The 24,415-nt window shown below is 39.1% G+C and overlaps 1 long non-coding RNA gene across 3 annotated transcripts in view; it reads left to right on the top strand.

Annotated features, from left to right (window-relative positions):
- The window catches only part of LOC143673472 (uncharacterized), a 399,281-nt gene that overhangs the window by 49,827 nt on the left and 325,039 nt on the right, over nucleotides 1-24,415 (top strand). The window contains exon 4 of one of the 3 annotated variants that reach the window (XR_013170387.1): nucleotides 10,401-10,914. The exons of the other annotated variants lie outside the window; for them this stretch is intronic. This is a non-coding gene — a long non-coding RNA (uncharacterized LOC143673472). Of the gene's footprint in view, nucleotides 1-10,400; nucleotides 10,915-24,415 lie in introns of those variants that run through there. 3 annotated transcript variants of the gene reach the window in all.

The following is a 24,415-nucleotide window of genomic DNA, read 5'->3' as shown; positions in this document are numbered from 1 at the left end:
CACTTTGAGTTAAATTTTTTATAGGACATAAGGTAAAGGTCCTCTTTCATTCTTTTGGCTATTGATATCCAGTTCTCCCTGCCTATTTATTAAAAAGATTATTTTTCTGTGCTCTTGATTCAATTCCATTGGTCAGTACTTCTATCTTTGTGCCAGTAGCATGCTGTTTTGACTGGATTTATAATAAGCTTTAAAATCAGAATGTGTTAGTCCTCCCATTTCATTCTTCTTTTTAAGGATATTTAGCTATTCAGGGTCTCATTCCCTTCCAGATGAATTTGGTAAGTAGCTTTTCCAAGTCTTCAGAGTAGGTTGTTGGAATTTTGATTGGAACTGTGTTGAATCTGTAGATCAATTTAGGTAGAATGGATATTCTAAAAAGTACACTTAACCTTCCTATCCATCCACCTATTTAGATTGTGTTTGATCTGAGAATTCTTTTTTTTTTGGCATGGGCAGGCACCAGGAATTGAACCTGGGTCTCTGGTATGGCAGGCAAGAACTCTGCCTGCTGAGCCACTGTGGCCTACTCCTGATAATTCATTTTTAAGAAGAAGTATCCTTAAAATCTCTGTTCCAAATTTTGCTTCTGTCATGAGGAGCCATGATATCTGGCTATTCAGAAATCACATTGATAGTTATTTACTGTTAGGGATTGAATCATGTGCTCCATAGTCAAATCTTAACCAGTGTTCCTGTGGATATGAACCCTATATCTTAAGTTAAGGCGAGTCAGGGTGTGGACTCATTTGTGAATAGGACTTTAGGAGGTCTTATTTAGGTGTGGCAAAACTAAATTAAGGTGGGCCTTAATCCTTCTGATTGGATGTTGTATAAGAGAGGAAATTAGGACACACTCAGTAGAAGCTGGAAACCAGAAGAAGCTAGGATCCTGAAATCAGTAAAAGCCAGAGAAGGGCGGGGGAGCTCACTGTGTGGTGAAGGTCTTCCAATACCAATATTCTAACAACTTCAGGAGAAAGCATGGCCTTGCCCACATCTTGCTTTTGGATTTTTAGTCTCAAAACTGTGAGAGAATAAATTCTTGTGGTTTAAGCCAACACATTATGTGGTATTTGTCATAGCAACTCTGACAAACTAAGACATTTATCTATTAGCAATCTAATATCAAATTATGTTTCTTTCTACCTACAGTGTAGTCTCTTTTCTGATTAAAGATAGAAACTTCTATCAAGTTAAAGTCAGTTACTTCATGTGTGTAAAATAAATACTAGTATTCAAAAACTTAATACGGTCACCTGTAGTCTGTGGAGTGTGTGTATATATATTTGTGCATGCTGTGATTTATTTATGTCTGTAGAAAGGTAAGGGGTAGGATGGGTGGGGTGAAGGGTTCTGTGGGAAAGTAGGGAAGGGAAAATAGTATGTCAAAGATAGGAACTTTCAAATTAATGTTGCTAAATATACAGAATTTTCACTTCTGAGTTAATAGCTTTCTCATTATCAGAAAATTTTAAACAGAGGCCAGAGCCCCCTGGCCAATATATTGTACAGGGGATTTGGATATTTGGATTCAATAACAAGACCATTTATAAATTTAAGATTCTAGAAATCCCTGATACTAAATGACAGGAAACTGATTAGAGACCCTTGGATGGCAATTATGACTTAGATGAAGTTCAAAGTGGGAGAGGTTTTTATTTTTTAAATTGTGTGACTCCTAGAAATATTTCAAACAGATGAAGATGATGATGCTTTGTCTTGTAAGATGGACGATTAACTCTACGTCATATTCTCTTACATCAACAGTAATTCAATTGAAATTTATTTCAAGCTCAGCTTCTACTAGTAGCTTTGCCTTTGGTATGCCTGCATTCAAATATAACCTACGTAAGTCATTCCTACTGGTGAGCAACTCATTTGGCAAAAGAATGCAGTGATGTTTTAATAAGCAGCAGTTTGTAAAACTGGGTACAGAGAACAAACTGTTCACTGAGCATTGCAGTTACTTTGTTCTATTCTTTGTAATATGCTCTAATTTTATTACCACAAACAAATGAAAAGCGTAGGGACAGGGAGTGGGGTACAGGCCATATCCTAAATTGGCTTTCAATTTCGTCTTGTTCTGATTGCATTTGTACATTTAAAAGTGGCTATTCTGAAATTAAATTTGCTTGGCATTTCTAGGCTATCATTTCCTTTTGTTTTATGGGGCGTATCTTCATTGTGTGGGATGGATAGGTTTCAGTTCTAACTAACTGGTCATTCTATCGCTTCAGTGGGTAAAGCTTGTCCTCACTGAGATTGTATTATGGCTTAGGAATTCATTCCATGGGACCAATGTCAGTCACTAGCATTCATTTTTCCTCAGGTATTATCTTTGTGTGACATGCATCAGCATCAAATGGGATGACTAAAAATGCAGTTTCCATAATTCCAAAACAAATTACAGAATCAAAATGTGTGTGTGTGAGGGGAACACAGGGATCTGAATTTTTAGCAAATTTCTCATGTGATTCTTATTTAATCTAACATTTAAAAACCTTTATCCTCTATCTTATTCTGTATTGCCTCACAGTTTAATAACGTGTCAAAGAAGGGGCCACTATTCTTACAGGGGAGGGAGTACAGCACTTTTTTTTCTTTTAAATATTTTTATTAGAAAATCTTCACAATATCACCACATATTTATATATTCATCACCATGATCATTTTTAAAACATTTGCATCACTCCAGAAAAGAAATAAAAACAGGAGAAACTCATATACCATACCCTCTATCCTTCCCTCTCATTGACCACTAGTATTTCAATCTACCCAATTTATTTTACCCCTTACCCCCCTATTGTTTATTTATTTTTTTATCCATATATCTATTTTTTACTCATCTGCTCATACCCTGGATAAAAAGACATTAGACAGAAGATTTCCACAATTCCATAGTCACATTGTAAAAGCTATATCATTATACAATCTTCTTCAAGAATCAAGGCTACTGGAAACACAGCTCAACAGTGTCAAGTATTTCCCTCCAGCCACTCCAATACATCATAAACTAAAAAAAGATATAACACGTAAGGATAACCTACGGGATAACCTCTCGATTCTGTTTGAAATCTTGCGGCCACTGAAATTTTATTTTGTCTCATTTATCTCTTCCTTTAGGTCTAGAAGGATTTCTCAATCTCATGATGCTGGGTCCCAGCTCAGAATTTCTGTCCCACAAGGCCAGGGAAATTTATACCCCTGGGAGTCATGTCCAATGTAGGGGGTAGGGCAATGATTTCACCTGAGTATGGCTCTTTCTTGACTGAGTCAAATCTCTTCTGTTGCTCTATGAATCTTCTTCCTTGGTAATCAGATCGAGAATCTAACATCTCAAAAGACTACCTTTAGATGCCGATGAGACCCTCATGTTCAGGATCTCCTTTTCTCAGGACCTCCTTTGCAGCTCCCCCACTATATATTTGTACAGTTTACAGAGCTAACTTTTGCTTTAGATTCTATACTACTGGTTGCCTCCTTACTGTCCGCGACTTCTCGCTCAGCGTCAAGCCCCCGGCCGGCGGGTGAGACAATGAGGAGAGACAGAGAGACGCAGACAAATCCGCGCTGGTGAGAAACACAGATCCAAGACACGTAGCAGTTGTAAGCACAGACCTTTACTGGAGTTAAGCTTGCATTCTCTGTTACAGGTTCCGCGCGGGCGAAATATCCCGCGGGGGAACAACCTCTATGCGGCCGTCAGGCACGGCTCCCTGTGGGTCGTCTCCACCCACCCCGTCCGGGTAACCTCTTATATACTGTGCCCAAACCCAATAGGTTAATGCCACGTATACAGAGGTGATTGGAAGATAGGGTTGGTGGGCGTGTGCGTCATTTGCGGAAGCAGGATGTGAGCGCCATCTTGGCTCACTCGATGGGCGGGGGGAACTCTAGAGCAGGCTGCAGCGTGTTCACTAGGCCAAACCCGGAAAGCGGCTCTCTACATCTCCCCCTTTTTGTTTTTATAAGAGGCATGGTCCGTAGACCGTATTCTTGTACCCAGTGTCTCTATTGATGATGGTGCTCCCGTGGGCCTGAGTGGCTCACAACATAGTTTGGTGCTTTGGGGAGTCTGGACTAGGCTCGCGTCATCACACGACGGAGCCTCTGGCACCGACCAGAATGCTCACCTCATATAGAGACCGGAGAGTCCGTGAACTGGATACCACGTGACTCCTCCCTGCAGTGCTTCGCCTCGCAACTGGGTCAAGCGGGGATTATGAGAGCGACAGCCAGGGCATAGGAAACGCTGCGGAGGCCTCGGTGCAATGGCTAGAGCCAAGCCCAGTCTGGCCAGGACTGCGGCCGCAGCTCCACCGTCGAGGCGGCTAGGCGCGCAAAATTAACAGCCTCTGGTGCCTAGCTAAACACGGGTAGTGGCCAGGGAGCCTGCAACAAACCTTGCTGACAAGAGCTTTGCCCCAGGTGATTCAGACGGGCTATCTATCGAGGAGGGACGCACACCCACATTTGACTGGGAAGACATAGCTAACATGGTAGAAACACGTAGTTACTGCTGTGTCTGGAACAAGCGTTCTAACAAACATTTAACAGTGACTAAGCCCACTAATAGTCCCACTGCCACGAGAATCCAAGTAGTCAAATTGGGCCAAGAGAACCATGAGGTGACTCGGTTCCACAGACTTTGTACAGTCTCGCCCAGTTTGGAAAGGTCGAAGGCAACGGGGGTTATTAAAACTGGTCCCCCTTCTAAACAATCGAAGGGTGACCGGCGCTTTCGTTGCTATCTCGTCAGTCGCCGCCGTCATCAGCAGAGTTGGAGGCCTGATCTGATGGTTCAGGTTGAAGGCTTGTTGGTTTTTTAGGCAACAGCTCCGTGGCCTCCTCGGGCGATGTCACGGTTCTCACCAGTCTTTCCGGAACCCACACTGGTTGACGTCCTGGCTCCTGGGGAAAAACACAAACAGAGCCTCTGGCCCAGCTGAGCACTGGGTCAGGGCCTTGCCATTGTCCTGACAGGACATCCTTCCAACGGACTAGACCTCTATGTGGAGGACTCGGAGTGGTGTGCTGAAGGGCAGGTGTCATGCCTTGTGAATTTTCATTTAAAAAATTATATGTAAATAAGGCTACAGACAGTTGAGCCTTCGGGGACAGGCCGTGGCCTATTCCCCCTTTCTGTTTTTTGAGCAAGTCTTTAAGAGACCTGTGTGCTCTTTCAATGATTCCTTGCCCTTGAGGGTTGTAAGGGATACCATGTTTTAATTGCACTTCCATATTTGCACAAAATCTTTGGAAGGCTTTGCTGGTGTAAGCAGGTCCGTTATCTGTTTTTAATATTTTCGGCTTACCCCAAGCTGCCCAAGCGGCAAGGCAGTGTGCAATTACTTGGTGGACTCTTTCTCCTGATTCGGCAGAGGCAAATAAAACTTGAGAACAAGTATCCACTGACACATGCAGGTATTTAACTTTACCATACTCTGAGTGATGGGTGACATCCATTTGCCAAATGTCTCCCGGGATGAGACCTTTAGGGTTAACTCCAACTGAAGGGACTACCCTCTGTTCTGCACAATTATTGCAGGCTCTGACTATATCTCTGGCAGCTGCACGCGGTATGTGAAACCGTCTGACTAAGGTGCTTGCATTGACATGAAATTTAGTATGAAACTCTTGGGCCTGTTGATACGGTGTCAGCGCAGGGAAGATATGTGGCTGTCGAGTGGCCACATCCACTACGTGATTTCCCTGTGCCATGGGGCCTGGCAGGCCTGTGTGCGCTCTAATGTGAGTTATGTAGAAAGGATGTTGTCTGGCACATATTGTCTCTTGAAGTTTGATAAAGAATGGTCTTACTGAGGAGGAATATTTTATAATGCCCACCGTCTCTAAAATATTTACAGAATTTACGACATAAATCGAATCAGATATAATATTTAGGGGATCGGTAATTTCTTTCAGGACTGTAATAATGACCTGTAATTCTACCCATTGAGGTCTCTGTGGTTGGAAGAACACAGTTTTAGGAGAACCTCCTTCTACGCAATATGCTCCTGAACCGGAGCTGGAACCGTCCGTGTACACGGTGAGGGCGTTCACTAGTGGCTTAGATGAAGTTACCTTAGGAAAGATTACTGGGTGACGGGTGACGAATTGTAAGAGGGGATCTTTTGGGTATTGGTTATCAATTTCTCCCAAAAAGGTACATCGGAGGATGGCCCACTGATCTATACATCCGGTAAGTATCTCAAGTTGCTGAGAAGAGTAAGGTACTCTGAGGTACTTAGGCTGTTGGCCAAAATGCTGTATGGCCTTCTTGATGGCCTCCAATGCCAACTCGGCAATTGCTGTAGGAAAATGCTCTAAACTTTTCTTAGGGGAAATTCCAGGGTGGACCCAGAGTAATGGTCCCTGTTGCCATAGCACTGCCGTGGGCTGTAGTTTTGTTGGCAGTAAGCAGGCTTCGAATGGCTTTTGGGGGTCTATTCTTTTTAAAGCAGCACTACTGAGCGCCTGTTCTACCTGACGTAGTGCTTGCCTCGCCTCTGGGGTGAGACACCGGGGCGAGTGTAGGTCTGAATCTCCTTTTAGCAAATCAAACAAAGGTGTTAATTTGGCATTGGTGATCTTTAAGTACGGACGAACCCAATTGATATCTCCCATAAGTTTTTGCAGATCATTAAGGGTATGTATGTCATCTACTCTGAGAGACACTTTTTGGGGGGAAACATGCTGAGGCATGATTTTTGCCCCCAGGAAGGTGGTAATCTCTGTCATCTGGATTTTTTCAGGGGCCACTTCCAGGTTGGCTTCTCTAAGACTAAGGACTAAATGTGATAAAGCTGTTTTAAGAAGATCTGTGTCTTTATGGGCTAAGAGAATGTCATCCATATAATGGATGATTTTCACTTGGGGGAACTGCTGCCGAGTGCTGGCTAGCTTTGTAGCAACATACAGCTGGCACATGGTAGGACTATTAGTCATGCCCTGGGGCAGGACCGTCCACTCGAAGCGTTGACAGGGCTCCTCTTGGTTAAGAGAGGGCACAGTAAAAGCAAATTTTGGAGTATCTTCAGGGTGAAGTGGGATGGAAAAGAAGCAATCCTTAAGATCTAGGATGATAATGGGCCAGTGTTCTGGCAAAGCTGAGAGGAGGGGTAACCCCATTTGAACAGGTCCTAAAGGCTCCATACAGTTATTGATGGTTCTTAAATCATGTAACAATCTCCATCTGCCTGATTTTTTCTTTATGACAAATACGGGTGTGTTCCAAGGCGATGTGGAGGGAATGATATGGCTCTCTTTTAGCTGTATAGACACTAGAGTATGCAATGCTGACAGCTTTTCTTTTGGTAAGGGCCACTGAGGCACCCACACCGGGGTACTGGTCTTCCACTTTAGTTTTATAGGTGTGGGTGGGAGTCTCCCCTCAGTGGCCCCTAGGAAAAACCCAGGCCTCGTCTGTCAGAATTGGAGACAGCTTGTATAGGCCTTGCGCGCCCGTGCAATGAGGCTCCTAAGCCTTTGCCGGGGACATATCCCATTCCTTTTAACAAGCGCTTAGAAGTTGGAGAGCAGCCACTGTAATTACCTGATTCGGCCACCAGAGGGAGCCCGTGGTGAGGGTTTTTGGCGAGATCACCAAAACCATTCACCGGAAGCCGCCGCGTCCCTGCAGCAGGCGCTGGCGGGGCGGAAGGCTGCGTGGGTGAGACAGGGGGCCTCCCCCAATCGATCAGCGGAGGCGCGTCTGCACCCTCGGTCTCATCACCATCTGACTCTGAGTCAGAGGTGTCTGAACTAGCGCCAGACTCTGGCGGCTTGCCTTTACGGGAGCCGTCCGCAGACGAAACTGACTGAGTTTCTTGGAGCGCGTGCCGTGCCTGCAGCAGGGCGGAAGACGGACTTAGGCCTGCAGCATTCTCCGCCTCAGGGCAAGCACGGACGGTTTCCCAGATAGGGACCAGGATCGGGTCCATACAAAGGCCCGTCCGGCGCGCCCGTTCTATGTCATTACCAAGTTTTAACCAAGAAGGCAGACTAAGGCTCCCGGAGTGGGCGAACCAAGGTGCAAAAGCAGCAACATCGTCTAAGAACTGCAGGAGGGAACTCTTCCTAACCGAGATACCCCACTGCTTCAAAAGGGTCTTTAAAGGAGCTAACAAAGGTGAACTTCCTGACTGCCCCATGCTTGCAGTCGGCACTGTACTTTAATCAATCGGGGAGCTCTCCCGATTCACTGGGGCTACCTGAACGCCCACAGCCCTTAACTCTCACGTAATAAGAAGTACTCACCTTCTCGCGGTGATCAAGCACGGGAAGTCCGCTGCGAACTCAGGATGCGCGTCCTCACCAGCTCGGGGAAAGGCAGCAGAAGGGTTCCCCGTACGGGCCACCACTTGTCCGCGACTTCTCGCTCAGCGTCAAGCCCCCGGCCGGCGGGTGAGACAATGAGGAGAGACAGAGAGACGCAGACAAATCCGCGCTGGTGAGAAACACAGATCCAAGACACGTAGCAGTTGTAAGCACAGACCTTTACTGGAGTTAAGCTTGCATTCTCTGTTACAGGTTCCGCGCGGGCGAAATATCCCGCGGGGGAACAACCTCTATGCGGCCGTCAGGCACGGCTCCCTGTGGGTCGTCTCCACCCACCCCGTCCGGGTAACCTCTTATATACTGTGCCCAAACCCAATAGGTTAATGCCACGTATACAGAGGTGATTGGAAGATAGGGTTGGTGGGCGTGTGCGTCATTTGCGGAAGCAGGATGTGAGCGCCATCTTGGCTCACTCGATGGGCGGGGGGAACTCTAGAGCAGGCTGCAGCGTGTCCACTAGGCCAAACCCGGAAAGCGGCTCTCTACACCTTACACTAAGCCCTGGCAACATTTTTGTCACACATTGACAGGATTTTTTGGACAATGGTTTCGTACCTTTCTACCATCTAGCTCATCTAATTCCTAATTTTTTTTTTGTTTGTTTCCTGGGTTTCCTGATTCTGACCTGCATTTAACAGATGGAAAATACCAAAGCTATACATTTAAGACACAACCATTTACAATGCTCTACCTGCAATGAAGTCAATTTCCTTATGATTTAGGGTAAAGGTATCATTTCAGGTCCTCTCCGTCCATCCTGCTTTCTTCTATTTTCCCAAGCAGATCATCATATCTAGCTCTGAGTGTTGATTCTTCAGTATAAATATCCTTAATGTGATCAAATAATAATGACTTCTGTATTTTGTCTTATGCTAAATTTTTGTCTCAAACTTTAGCGAGCAGGCATAATATGATGAGAAAAGATTTTATCATCTTGACAACTGGCTTCAGAATTCCTTGCATGGTGAGAAGGGTGTTCGGGTAAAAAGCTCAGTTGGTATTTTGCGGGAAGAGTATGGCAATTGCTGAGGTCATATGTTATAATTTGGGGCAACATGGTATAGTAATTCAGAGGACAGCCTCTGGAATCAGACCATATGGGATCTTCAGTTTCCTCATCTATAAAAAGGATAATACTAATAGATACTCCTGGGAGTATTGTGAAGAATAAATGTGGTACTACATGAAAAACACTTAGCCAAGCATCTGACACATATTAAATACTCAATAACTGTTAGCTATTATTGTTTTTTTATCATCAGACAAGGAGAAGTCTCTCTGTATGAGTCATGGAGAAAGAGTAAGGGAGGAGTTCAGAGTTCCAGAGAGTTGGGGAGAACCTGGTTTTATATTACAATAGTAGGTTGGTTGAAGGGTATATGAAAATAGTTCAGACAGTATTCCATGGGAAGTTGTTTGAACTGCTGAGATATAAGCCCATACTTCATCTTCCCTTCCAAAGCCAGTAAAGTCTACTAAACTCATGCATACTTCATGCAACCTGTGTGTGTCTATGTGCACATTAGAGAGAGGATTGAGTTTCATGTCTATGTTCAAGACATGCAAAACAGAGTTAGTATACCTGGAAACACTAGCTAACATGTCAGAAGAAGTTCTGAGAACATGAGGCCCTCAGTAATTTGTTGCAGTTGGGGGGAGAGTTTTGAATTTGGAAATCAAACCAAGCAAAGTTAGGTCAAGTCTCAAGGAATAGTGAAGGCCCAGATAATATCTGGGTTAAATGAGTCCTTTTGCTTTTAATATTTATTGGAAAAATTGAACATGCTCATTGTAGTGGTCTCCCTGGTTTACTCTTTTAAGGGTGCCAAAAGAAGTAAAGTCTAACTATAATTTCAGTTATTCCAATGGTAACTGCTTTAGTTTCCTAGATGCCAAATATAATACAATGAGTTAGTTTAACAACAGGAATTTATTGGCTCACAGTTTCAGAGGCTAGAAGGCTTGCTTCCTCCTGGGGCAGGTATATTCTGGCTGGCCAGAAATCTTTGGGGTTCCTTGGCTTTTGATCACATGGCAGTGTCTTCTTTCTCTTCTAGATTACACCGACTTCCAGCTTCTGACTGCTCCCCATGACCTTCTCCCGTGTCCAATTTCCCTTTGCTTATGATTCCAACTATGACATTCTGGAAAAGGCAAAACTACAGAAACTATTAAAAAAAACCCAAAATCAAACAAACAGTGGTTGCCAAGGGTTCAGAGGGAGCAGATGAGGTATGAACAGGCAGAGCAAAGGGTATTTCTGGGGTGGTGAAACTATTCTGTATGATACTGTAATGCTGCACACATGATATTCTGTATTTTTCAAAACCTATAGAACTATACAACACAAAGAATGGTTCCTAATGTAAATTATGGACTTTAGTTATCAGGACATATCAATACTGGTTCACTAATTGTAACACATATACCACACTGATACAAGATATTAATAATAGGAGGAACTGTGTGTCCAGGTTACTGTCTGTATATAGGGACTCTGTACTTTATGAATAATTTTTCTGTAAACCTCAAACTGCACTAAAAAATAAAGCCTGTTAAAAATTGTAAAAATTAGAGGGAAACTTTCTTCTTCAAAGAGTAGAAGTGAATTTCCTCTACCTGATAAATTTCATCTATGAAAAACACACAGCTAACATCACACTGAATGGTGAAAGACTGAATGCTGTCCTCTTAAGGTCAGGAATAAGACAAAGATGTGTGCTCTCATCACTTCTATTTGACAAATGTACTGTAGGTTCTACACAAACCAATTAGGCAAGAAAATGAAATAAAAGACATTCAGATTGGGAAAGGAAGAATTAAAACCATCTCTTTTGGGAAGGCGATGGTGGCACAGTGGTAGAGTTTTCACCTGCCATGCCGGAGACCAGGGTTCGATTCCCAGTGCCTGCCCAAGCAATACAAAAACAAGCAAACAAACTAACAAAAAACACTATCTCTTTTTGCAGTTTAATTTTTAGGAATAAATTTATCAAAATAAGGCAAAACTTACATTCTTAAAAACTGTAAAATATTGTTCAAAAAATTTAAAAAGTCCTAAATAAACAGAAGGACATCCTATTTTCATGGATTGGAAATTTTGTTAAGATGGCTGTACTCCCCAAATTTATTGATAGTTTCAACACAATCCCATCAATATCCCAGCTTCCTTTTATATGGCAATTGAACACTGACCCTAAAATTCACATGGAAATACAAGGAACCCATAATAGGCAAAACAATTCTGAAAAAGATGGACAAAGTTGGAAGAATCACATATCCTGATTTCAAAACTTCCTAGAAAGCTATAGTATTCCAGACAGTGTGGTACTGGCATAAGGGTAGAGATCTATACTAATAAATTAAGTTTGAACGTTCAGAAATAAACTCTTATGTGTCAACTGGTTTTTGGTAAGGATGCCAAGACAATTCTATGGGAAAAGAACAATCTTTTAACAAGTGGTACTGGGACAACTAGATATCCACTGGAAAAAGCACAAAGTTGGATTCCTACATCATATAAAATACAAAAAATAAGTTAAAATGGATCAAAACCTAAACGTAAGTGCTGAAACTATAACATTTTTGAAGAAAAACATAAAAATTGGCAATAGATTTATATATATGATAACAAAAGAGTACAAAACTTAAGAAAATTTAGATAAACTGGACTTCACCAAAATAAAAAAATGAAAACTTTTGTGCTTCACAGAACACTATCAAAAAAGTGAACAGAAATGAAAAGGTGACCCACAGAATAGCAGAAAACATTTGCAAATCATATCTATTATAAGGGATTTGTATCTCAAGTATATAAACAACTGTCATAACTCGATAATAAAAAGATAAATAACCCAATTAAAAATGGGCAAAGGATTTGAATAGATAGTTCTCCAGAGAATATATACAAACGGCCAATAAGCACCTGAAAAGATACTCAAAATTGTTAGCCATCAAAGAAATGCATACCAATTCTACAACAAGATACTGCTTCATACCAATTAAGGATGGCTAGGAAAAGAATTTCAGATTATAAGTGTTGACTTGGAGATGAAGAAAGTGAACACTTCATACACAGCTGGCAGGAATGTAAAGGAATGATCCACTTTGGGAAACAGTCTGGCACTGCTTAACCTCAAATGGTTAAACATATACTTACTGTATGATCCAGTCATTCCATTTCTTGATATGTACCCAAGAAAAATGAAAACATAGGTTCACACAAAAACATGTGCACAAGTGTTTACAGTCAAATGTGTTAACAGTGCAAATGTCCATCAACTGATAAGAGGATAAACAAAATATGGTATTTCCATACATAGAATATTATTCAGCCATAAAAGTAAATGAAGTACCAATGTGTGAATCTTGTAATTTTATGCTAAGTGAAAGAAGTTAGTCACAAAGGACTACATTTTGTGGGATGCCATTTATATGAAATTTCCCAAATAGGCAAATATATAGGACCAGAAAGTAGACTAATGGTTATCCAGGGGTGATGGAAGGTTTTGGAGACAATTGATAGTGACTGTTAATGGTGACTATCATTTTCGGAGTAATGAAAATGGTCTAAAATTGACCATGGGGAACCACTGAGTTGTACACTTAAGAGTGAATTGTATGGCTGCTTCCAAAAATACAAAAACCTATTAGGTTAGTGAAATTAAAAAAAAGATCATGTGCTTATGATTTTACGTGACCAAGCAAAATAATCTGTGGTCTCTAAGAATTATAATAAAATTCTATTCCATCACACACTAGGATCTATTGTTCTTTACTAGCTTTGCTGGATTCACCCTATTTGCACAAAGTGTCCACAAAATTCAATGAATTTCTCCAGTAAATAATAAAGCAATAAAATGTTTACTTGCCTAAATATTTTAAAAGAATACATTAATATAAATTGTAATTCATAAATAACCTAAGTACTTAGTTTGTGCCTTATGCTGGCCTTTTGCTTCCCACAGCTTCAATGTACAATTCTGTTTAGGCCCATTTTCTTGCAGATTACTTTTTTGTCAGAAAGATGGTGTGTATTAGTTTGTTAAGCTGCTGGAAAGCAATATGCCAGAAATAGAAAGGCTTTTAAAAAGGGAATTTAAAAAGTTACAAGTTTACAGTTCTCAGGCCTTAAATGTCTCCTAACTAAGGCATCCAGAGAAGGATACCTTGGCTCAAGGAAGGGTGACTGGGCAGTCAGGTGACGGGCATCTGCTGGTCCTTGTTCCCAGTTCCCCTGCTTCCAGCTTCTGATTCCAGTGGTTTCTTCTCTAAATGCCTGTGGGCTCTCACTTAGCTGCTCTGGGACAAAACTCTGCATTTAATTTCTTAGTTTAGCATCTGCCAGGGCGGGAGGTTTCTTCTCTTCTGGATCTGGCTATTTCTATAAGTCCTTGCTTAGTACCTGTGCTGGTTTGAAAGGAAGTATGACCCCTAAGAAAAGCCATGTTTTAATATAAATCTCATTTCTTAAAGGTAGAATAATCCCTATTTCAATACTGTATATTTAAAAACTGTAATGAGATCATCTCCCTGGTTGATGTGATTTAGTTAAGAATGCTTGTTAAACTGGATTAGGGGATGACATGTCTCCACCCATTTGAGTGGGTCTTGATTTGTTTCTGAAGTCCTACAAAAGAGGAAACATTTTGGAGAATGAGAGACTCAGAGAGAGCAGAGAATGCTGCCGCACCACGAAGCAGAGTCCACCAGCCAGCTACCTTTGGAGATGAAGAAGGAAAACGCCTCCCGGGGAGCTTCATGAAACAGGAAGCCAGGAGAGGAAGCTAGCAGATGACACCGTATTTGCCATGTACCCTTCCAGCTGAGAGAGAAGCCCTGACTGTGTTTGCCATGTGCTGTCTCACTTGAGAGAGAGACCCTGAACTTCATTGGCCTTCTTGAACCAAGGTATCTTTTCCTGGATGCCTTTGATTGGACATTTCTATAGACTTATTTTAATTGGGACATTTTCTCAGCCTTAGATCTGTAAACTTGCAACTCATTAAATTCTCCCTTTTAAAAGCCATTCCATTTCTGGTATATTGCATTCTGGCAGCTAGCAGACTAGAACAGTACCACACTATTTCTGTGTGGATCACCAAACATCTACATCAGCTCTGAGCTCTCTCCAAAATGTTTCCTCTTTTAAAGGACTCCAGAAAACTAATCAAGACCCACCCTGAATGGGCGGAGTTACATCTCCATCCAATCAAAAACTCACACCCACAATTGGGTGTGTCAAATCTCCATGGAGACAATCTAATCAAAAGTGTCCGCCTACAGTGTTCGTGCCCCCACAAAATTGGATCAAGAATAAAACATGGCTTTTGTGGGGTACATAATAGCTTCAAACCCACACACAGCATTAGGCGAGAGAGAGAGAGAGAGAAAACTTAAAACGTATCTCCAAATTTGGGAAATTATTAAATTAGTGTATGCCCTCATTATAGATAAATACAAATTCTAGATTTTAAATATTATATAGTTATTTCTAAACTTACATTCCAAGAGACTTGATTCTTTCTATTTTCTTTTTCCTAATTCATTTATTTCTGCTTTAATCTTTGTTATCGTCCTTCTATTAGCTTTTGGGTTAGTTGTTGGTGATGGTAATTCATTAGTGGGTTTATAAGTAATAGTGCCATATTGAAGGTGAATCTGATTGAAAGCGGTTGTTTAGAGCCATGTAACTCATCGATTAACACTATGAGATAAATAAGTTCCTGTATGAACGACTTCAAAAGTGTGACACTTGTGCAAAGATATACTAATAGAAAGGTATATGGTAAAACTACTTATTGTATGCTATGGTCTACATGTAACGGGAATACATCACTAGTACCACAACAATACTAGAGATAATTAAGTGGGGGGAGGGTGACAAGAGTTAAGGGGAGTTTTGGATTTTCTCTTTGGTGTGGGTGTGTCAGTTACTATTTTCTTTGAAGCAGTGAAAGTTGTCTAAAATTGAGAATGATGATTGTACAATGAAGTGAGGATACTGTGAAACTTTGAATGTTTATTTTGGATGGAATATATGCTATTTGAGTATATCTGAACAAAGTCAGCAGATTCAAAGTAAATAAATAAGTAGAAAGATTCACGTCCTAAGGAAAACGTGGAAGGGGAAGTTTACCTATCCAATGTTGGTAAGGTAGGAGAATGGGGCAACCCTCCAGAGGATAACGTAGCAGATCCACAGGAGGCTAAATATAGGGTTGCCATATGAATAGGTAATCCTGTTACTGGGAATATAATCAAAAGAACTGAAAGCAGCATTTGAATAGACATTTACACACTGATGCTTATGGCGACATCATTCATGACATCCAATGGATGGAGGTGGCTGAAGCGGACATTGACTGAGAAGCAGAAGGGTGCACTGTGGTGTATACATACGACTGAATCTTTTGCAGCTACAGAAAGGAACAAAGTCATGAGGCATGAACGAGGTGAATGAACTGTGAGCGCATTATGTTGAGCAAAATAAGCCAGAGACGAAAGGGCTGATATTGTATGGTTTCTTTCAGAAAATACGTATAAGGACATTGGGGCCTAGATTGTAAACTCTTACAGCAGCCACATTTATTCCTGAGCTTTAAGGGTTATTTCTAAATTCTGAGATGTTGTGCTGTGTGTGTATAATCTGCTATTTTCTTGGAACTTTGGGTACTTGTGTGACACTTAAGACTCAGAGTTGGAGTTCTGCAGCTCAGAAATTTCAGCATTCTTACATACAGCAACTGTTAAAGAAACTGAAAAAGAGATCAGGCTTCAATTAGAGATAAGAACAGAGCCGATACGGTTGGGACTAAGGTAAATCAGAATACAGGGCAAAGGATGATGTCTGTATTTTAGAACTTTACCTACTATCTGAGACCAAAGGAAGAGGGATTTATTTTGTTCAAAACCTAAATTCTCTTTAGCACACAACCTCACTTAACCTGCCTGTCCCACAACCTAAACATAAGGAGCCTAGAATTGGAAACGTGGTCTTGCAATTCTGTATAACTTAATGTAATACCTGGATACGCTCCAGAGTATGTTGTGCAGGTAATTAAAAGGTATTGGCAAAGTCCCTCGAGGAACTGGAGAAAAAATATGGAATTGTTAATATTTCCCATGCTAGAAATCTCTGATATGCTCTCAAACATTAGGGACTGCCAACTTAACAGGCCAAGACCTTGATCTTGAGGCTTGCTCTTATGAAATTTATTTCTGCAATGGAGAAGCTAAGTCTACCTATAATTATGCCTAAGAAATACTTCCAGAGAACCTCTTTTATTGTTCAGATACAGCCTTTCTCTCTCTCTCTAAGCCCAACTCTGCAAGTAAAATCATTACTCTCCCCCTTACATGGGACATGATGTCCAGGGGTGTAAGATGCTCTGGCAATGTGGGACATGACTCCCAGGGATGAGCCTGGTCCTGGTACTATGGGATCAACAATCACTACCTGACCAAAAGGAGGAAAAAAATGCAACAAAATGAGTTATGAATGGCTAAGAGATTTCAGATAGAGTGGAGAGGTTATTCTGGAGGTTACTCTTATATGAAAGCTTCAGCTAGGTATTGCTAATAGTCATAGTATGCCAAACCCCAGTCAACAATATTCCTGTAAACCTTGAAGAATACCCAGGGCTCTATCTGAGACATTATAAATAAGGTTTCACTCACTAAGTTTATTTTGGGAAACCTGTAACCTCCAGATGGTTCATAAGCCAGATAAGCCCTGAAACCCAGAAGGGCCTTAACACAAATCTGCAACCTTATAGGAACTGAAAAAATGAATATCTCAAAGTTCTCTGAACAAGGATAGTAAATGTAAAACATCACTCAGAAGAGATGTCATTGAAATGTTATTTGGAGAACATTTGTAACTCTTTCTATGGAACATGAAAAAATATTATCCTTCACATTAAACTAGTTCCTGCAACATGTGGGTAAACATATTAAAGGGCATGCGCTAGTTCTTATTTTGGGGATATGGAAGAAGTGGAGACCAGCTATGAATGTCAAACTAGGTTGCTCGTTTGTTGTGAGCAGAGACTTCTCTTGATTCACTGTGTGCTTAGATACTTGTTATCATATGGGAGATGAGTAAATACATAAGTAAAATTAATATATTAATGGCCAAACAACAGCAACAGATGAGTAACAAAGGAAAAAACATATTTGCTTAATATATAGAAACATTCAGCCATCAAAGAAATGCAAATTAAAACAAGATGATTTAAATAAAATCTATCAAATTACCTGAGATTCAGAATAAAGAAGGTTTCAGTTTCAAAAATGTTAATGCAATGGAATAAAAGAAAGATTGAGGAACTTTCTAGAAGAAGGCATAGTAAAGAGACATGACAAATAAATGTAACACTTTGTCTTGAATTTTCTTTTGGTTTAAAACACATTATTTGAGCCGCTGGCAAAATCTCAATAAGGTCCATAGATTAGGGAATATTACTATGTCAATATTAATGTACTGATACTGATAATTGTACTGTGCTCATATAAACAAAGTATTTATAAGTGAAAGAGCATCATTTTTGCATCTTGTTTGTAAAAGATTCAGGAAAAAGAATCTATCTACAGGGAGAGAAGGGAGAGTCAAGAGGATAAGGCAAGTGTAATGAACTGCTAACATTTAGGAACCCTGGTAAAGAGTACTGAGGAATTCTTTGTATACTTCTTATGTCTTTTCTGCTACTTTTAAATTATGTCAGTAAACACATTCTTCAAAAATAAAAAAAATATGATACGGTATTAGAGAGAGATACAGCTAAGAATATGACTAAAGTAGAGGAATATGCACCAAGAAAACTAAAAAAGACTTTTGAATGTAAGTGAGGACGCCATGAAAGGGCCAGTCTCATATACTGCTAGTCGGAGTATAAGTTGGGGCAAGCCTCTGGAAAACACTTGGTGATGGTTATTAAAAGCCTTTGACAATGTGACTTTCATTTATTCAGTAATTACATTCTGGAAATATCTCCTAAGAAAATAATATAAAAATCTTGGAGCAGTTTTTTGCACAAAATATGTCAAGTCTACATTGTTTATAAGGCTAAAAAATGGTAAGAACCCACATACTTTAAATACTTGCACAGTTATGTACATTATTGTAGAATGCTATTGTTGTATATTACGTAATAATAAATGGCAAAGATGGTAGTTGACGTCTACTGACATATAGTTAGTGTGTCATGAACTATATTAAGTCCTTTCTATGCTTTAGCTTGTGTAATTCTCACAGCATCCTTTAAATTGACATTCCTGAATAGTTTATATTACTATAAGAAAAATTATGTCATTTAAGTATAAAAGTCAGGATACACGGTTTTATACAATGTGATTAGAACCGACTTAAAAAATTATCGAATATAGTGTGGGAAGAAAATTACCAAAAGGTAATAAAGACTGTCTTTAGAGATTGGGATGGTAGATTTATTTTGTTTCTTTTTCTTTTTCCCTATTTTGCAAAATCTATGTACTAGACACACATTAATTTTATTATAAAATATGATACAATGAAAAAACTTAAAAGAGAAAGAGTAGAAATGATTTTGGAGGAAGTTTCTATATAGCTTTCATTTAAAATACCATCAAGTTGGAAATATTGCTGAAAGTATCAGCAGGTTAATTAAGAAATGTGTAGGTGGTTTTCATATTTAATCCAAATTGATTTCTCAAGACATAGAATTATTAGATTTTTTATTGCAGCAGCGATGTACATTATAAAGTCTGTAAGAAAATATTTGATGCTTCCTGCAACCTTAAAGTTAAATAATAGATTTTTTCCAATTGTTTCTGCTCTATATTATAGCTAATATAAACATATAATTCAAAAGCGTTGCTTCTGATGAAGCAAAAGCAAAGTAATTGTGCATTATCATATAGTATAAATGTAACGTAAAACAGTACAAAAAAGTCATGTTCTAGAAATTTCAAAGTACACATTATTATTTGGACTTCTAAGTTAGTAATTTACATTTTAAAGAGAAGGTAATATGAAATCTACATTTGGTATGGATACATTAATTGTATTAGATGAGAATTGGAGCTTTTCAATAGGATACCTATTGCTATGTTGGTTGAGACAATAATAAAAACATTGTGTGAAATATCTTCTAATTTAAATTCAAGCTTAGAACATCATAATGATCATATCACTGGGGTAAAAACATTGTTTCCTGAAAAATTTTACATTAAAATTGAATCCATAAATAGAATAAAATTTCTATTGTTTTGTTTCCAAGAATCATGGATTGATCTAGAAAATGATTTCTAAAATAATCCAAATATTCTATAGAAATACTAGGTATTTTGTATCTTCTGCACAAATTCCAAGAATACTTAGGCTAAAACTTATTAAAGGTGACAAAACAGTTAGAGAAAAGGTGTAACAAGCTTATTTCATATGTAGAAAATTTATAATTGATGTTTATGAGATTGTACTAGATAGTAGATTTTTTTTTTTTACATGGGCAGGCACTGGGAATCAAAACCGGGCCTCCGGCATGGCAGGAGAGAATTCTGTCACTGAGTCACCTAGATGGTGGCTTTTTAATAATTTAATTTAAAAACCACCCATAATTGCTTCAAGTAATTGCCTTCAAATAAAACTTTAATACAACTGATCTTGCTTTTAAAAGACCAGTGTAACTTATGAAAAATTTCTCTCTGGTGTGAAACAAATGAATAATCAATATTTCAAAGATAAAGAAATTTGTTTCACAAATAAGAGAGACAAAATAATCACAAGAAGTGCAGAAGGCTATCAGGAGATAAATTCAGAAGAGGAGGTGTTTCATTTCGAAGAGGCTTAAATGAAAATCATTAAATATAATATTTATTAGTTCTGGTACTGCAAAATATTACCAGCTTTATAGGATCATGACAATATTTACTTCATTTTCAATTTATTGTTTTGATTTTGTTTTAAAATTAGATTTTAGCAAAAGTAATTTGTTTTCTCTTGAACATATTGGAATACAAGCTTATATACCATTTCTAACAAAGGGCACTTCAAAGATTTCACACGTAGAGATAAAAATGTGATATTTTCTTACATTAAATGTATGATCAACATTTTCACAGCAAGGAGCAAAATATTGTTTTTTTCCCTTCATAACAACCCAGAACTTCATGTTCTTTCAAGAAATCCTAGAATGTTAGATTAGGCAAAGAGACCTTAGAAATTATCCATTCCAAAGTCTTCATTCCACAGAAGAGAAAGTTATTTCCCTAAGGATTAAAGCTTTACAGTCCACACTTTTGACTGCTGATGGATGTTCTGAGGACACCCAAACCTTGGTTCAAGATACACTGTTAACATCATGTCTATTACTTACTATATCTATCCTAAGGGAAAAAAAGGGTGTGACTATATCTTGCCCTGGAAACAGATACAGGAGATTAGGCAGAAAGGATAAAGTACCTGTACTTCCTATTTTTCGTAGGACACTTCGGTTTACACTTGTCCTCTTGGCATGATGATTATAGTTCCCCCTTTCATGCTCAGAACTGTCCATCTTAGTTTGGACACTGTGGTGTGTTGCATTGTGTACCCTGGTTTGGACAAGTTCTTAGTCTTGGTCCACATTCTGGTGGGTGTGGACCCACTGGAAACAGGATCTCTTGAAGATGTTGCTTCAGTCAAACTGGCCCATCTGAATTGGGTTGGGATTTAATACTCCAGTATTATTACTGGGGTCCTTCATAAACAGAAAGAAGTTCAGACGTAGAGAGAGAAAGTCATGGGAAGAAAATTCAGGGAACCCAGAGAGGAAGGAAGACAGAACCATGGGAACTGCCATGTGACAGAAAAACCAAGGACTAAGAATTACCAGCAGACAGTCCCAGGACGTCATAGTCTGCAGGGAGAAAGCATCGCCTTGCTGATGCTTTGATTTTTCACTTCTCCTTGCCTCAAAACAGTGAGCCAATAAATTCTCATTGTTTAAGCCAACCCATTATATGGCATTTGCTTTAACAAGCTGAGAAACTAAGACAGACACCCTAGGACAGCGAGTGTTTAGTTTGATTACACGGTGCAGTGAAAAAGGTGGAGTGGGATATGTTCCCCTTTGCGCACATTCTTCCAGCTAATTCAAGAGCTTTGGGAAAAAGAACGAGTGAATGGTTTTGTCAGAACTGCAAAAAGTTAGAGGCTCAATGGTTTACCACATTTCATTTTGCTTCAATTGGACAATTTTGTATTGTACACTTGATAGACATGGGTTAATCTTATCGTAAGGCAGCATTTGCCTCTTTCTTGCCCAAAGACATTAGCACTGGACATTGACAGTATATGTGTGTGTGATTATATATATATGTGTGTGTATATATATATATATATATATATATATATATATATATATATATATATATTCTGCTTCTATTTCTGGATTTTTAACTTCCCATATAGCTATAAAGTTAGAAGTTCTCATGGGGAGCTGGGAAGTAAGAAGCAAAAAACAAAAATTAATAAATGGCCTTCCACTGGGATGCAATACTTGTGTTAAAATTATATTATTTTAGAAGTAAGGAAAATACTTACATAATTACACATATACAGTCCTAACTTTTCATAACAGCAAACCAAAGTCTGGATTTTGTATGGAGAAAGTTACTATTAAGCCTACATTCTTGGAATTTCATTAATATTCTTACTGAATAAGTCCCATCTTATATAGTTGATTTTGTATTTTGAAGATGAGCTTAAAAATAATTTTTTTGTGTTAAATTGATATTTCATGGTAATCAGAGATGAGTCATAGTTTCTGTGCTGGTTTGAAGCTATTATGTACCCCAGAAAAGCCATGTGCTTTAATCCTCATTCAATATTGCTGAGTGGAATCTTTTTATTGTTCGCATGGAGATGTGACATACCCAATTGTGGGTGTTACCTTTTGATTAGATGGAGATGTGACTCCACCCATTCTAGGTGGGTCTTGATTAGTTTGCTGGAATCCTTTAAAAGAGGAAACATTTTGGAAAACCCTCAGGGCAAACAGAACGTACAGAAACAACAAAAGCCTCAGAGCTAACGGAAACTTCAGAGCAGAGCTGACACAGATGCAGACATGTGGAGAATATAGACACAGATGCTGGGAGGTGCTTGGAGTTGAGCAGGCATTGCCATGAGATGCTAAGCAACCCAGAACTTGGAGAGAGCCAAGGGAAGCCAAGAGATGAAGGCCAGCCCTAGAGAAGCAAAGGGAGGAATCCTTGCAGGAACCGAGGCTGAGTGTAATAAACCAGCAGATGCCAGCTATGTGACTACCCAGCTGAAAGACAGGCTCCTGAACCACTGGCCTTTCTTGAGTGAAGGTAACCTCTTGTTGGTGCCTTAATTTGGACACGTACACTTCCTTAGTACTGTAAACTTGTAACTTATTAAATTCTCCTTTATAAAAACTATTCCAGTTCTGGTATATTGCATTCTGGCAGCTTGCAAACTAACACAGTTCCTGAGTAGACTTAACTCTATACTTTCATTGTAGCATACATACAAGTGCTTTTTTTTTCTGTTTGTTCTTTTTGCACGGGTAGGTACGGGAAATTGAACTTGGGTCTCCAGCACGGCAGGTGAGAACTCTGCCTGCTGAACCACTGTGGCCTGCCCCGTACAAGTGGTTTTAAATTCACTATTATGTGAATAGACGGCTCCCATGCAATTGAAGTGCAAAAGAAAATCTTTGTTTAATATACATATATAATTATTTTATACATGGTTAATATATGCCAAATTCCCTCAAGGCTGGATTCAATAGCAAAAAGTTTTTTTTTAGTTGTGTATTGCTAAATTATACATGAATTTTTCAAAAGGCTTCCCTCCCCCTGTTGAAGTACCAAAGTATTTCCACTGAAGAGTTTGTGTTAAACTGGATATTTTTTCCTAAATAAGATGATTATATTATGGAAAAATGAAATTGATTGTTCATTTCTCTATAAAGAATAGGGACTTCAGGCCACATCTGAAGTGAACTAATACTTTTTCTTACTGTGCAACTTGCATTATGTCTTATTGCCATATACAAATGAGCAGAGGAGGGAAGTGGGAAGCAATAAAAAGGAATAAGCTGAAAAGTGGATAAAGAAAGAAGATTCATCCACTTATACTATTTACTAAAGATAACAATTTGTAATGGGTAATGGCATCAGTATGAGCAATTTTTTATTTCTGCTAAATGTTGGAATAGTTCTCCCCTAGGAAGGCTTAGAGCAAAGTATTTCAGGGGAGGGGAATGGGGAAAGAAGACAAAGAAGCTTATCCTGAATCTATTAGCTATAATGAACAGGTACTAATAAGCAGACACTGTCACATAACATAAATTGCAATCTAAATGACATATACGTATTTACATAAGCAGTTCCTCAGGCACTCTAAGCTAAGTTCACGGGAAGGAAGTCCTCCAAATGCCATTCATACCGTCATGGATAATTGTAGGACTAGACGCATCCATGCCCTGGCTGGGGAATCATGGAATGTGGTTTTAATTTTCAGTTTGACTTACATGCTGTTGTCATATCATAGGGATTACAGTTGCAGTTTTACAGCATGGTTTTTCTTGGCTTATTTTAGAATCACAAAAAGAGTAAGCTTGCAAATCTTTTAATAAGGCAATTACATTCAGACAAAGATTAGATCTCAGTAGCACAATAGATTTTTGCTATATTATTCAGTATCTTTTTGATATTCCACTGTCACTAGACAAAGCTGTGAATGGTAATGTGACAAGTCTATTCAGAACACAACAATGAGGGTTTCCTTAATTGTGTTCACTTGTATGCCACACAAACCCTCACTTAATTTTTTTCTTGCCTGTTTTGAAAAAGCAGTAAGAAAATACCACTTAGAGTCACAAAAAACACTGTTGAATCTATCTTTGAAATCTACATTTTGCATTTGTAAAATGAAAATGTTGAGATAGTCAATCATTTAATTTTTATTTGGTAAAATATCTCATGATTCAAAATGTCAGTCTTAATATAGAAATGGATTACTTGCTAAGAAAAAGAATAAAAATTAATAAGATTTTAGCAAACTGTTTAAAAATATGTGCAT

The sequence above is a fragment of the Tamandua tetradactyla genome, chromosome 2 (assembly GCF_023851605.1).
Source record: "Tamandua tetradactyla isolate mTamTet1 chromosome 2, mTamTet1.pri, whole genome shotgun sequence".
Classification (NCBI taxonomy): domain Eukaryota; kingdom Metazoa; phylum Chordata; class Mammalia; order Pilosa; family Myrmecophagidae; genus Tamandua; species Tamandua tetradactyla.
Note: the sequence above shows the minus strand (reverse complement) of the source record. Positions and strands in the feature narration are given on the sequence as shown.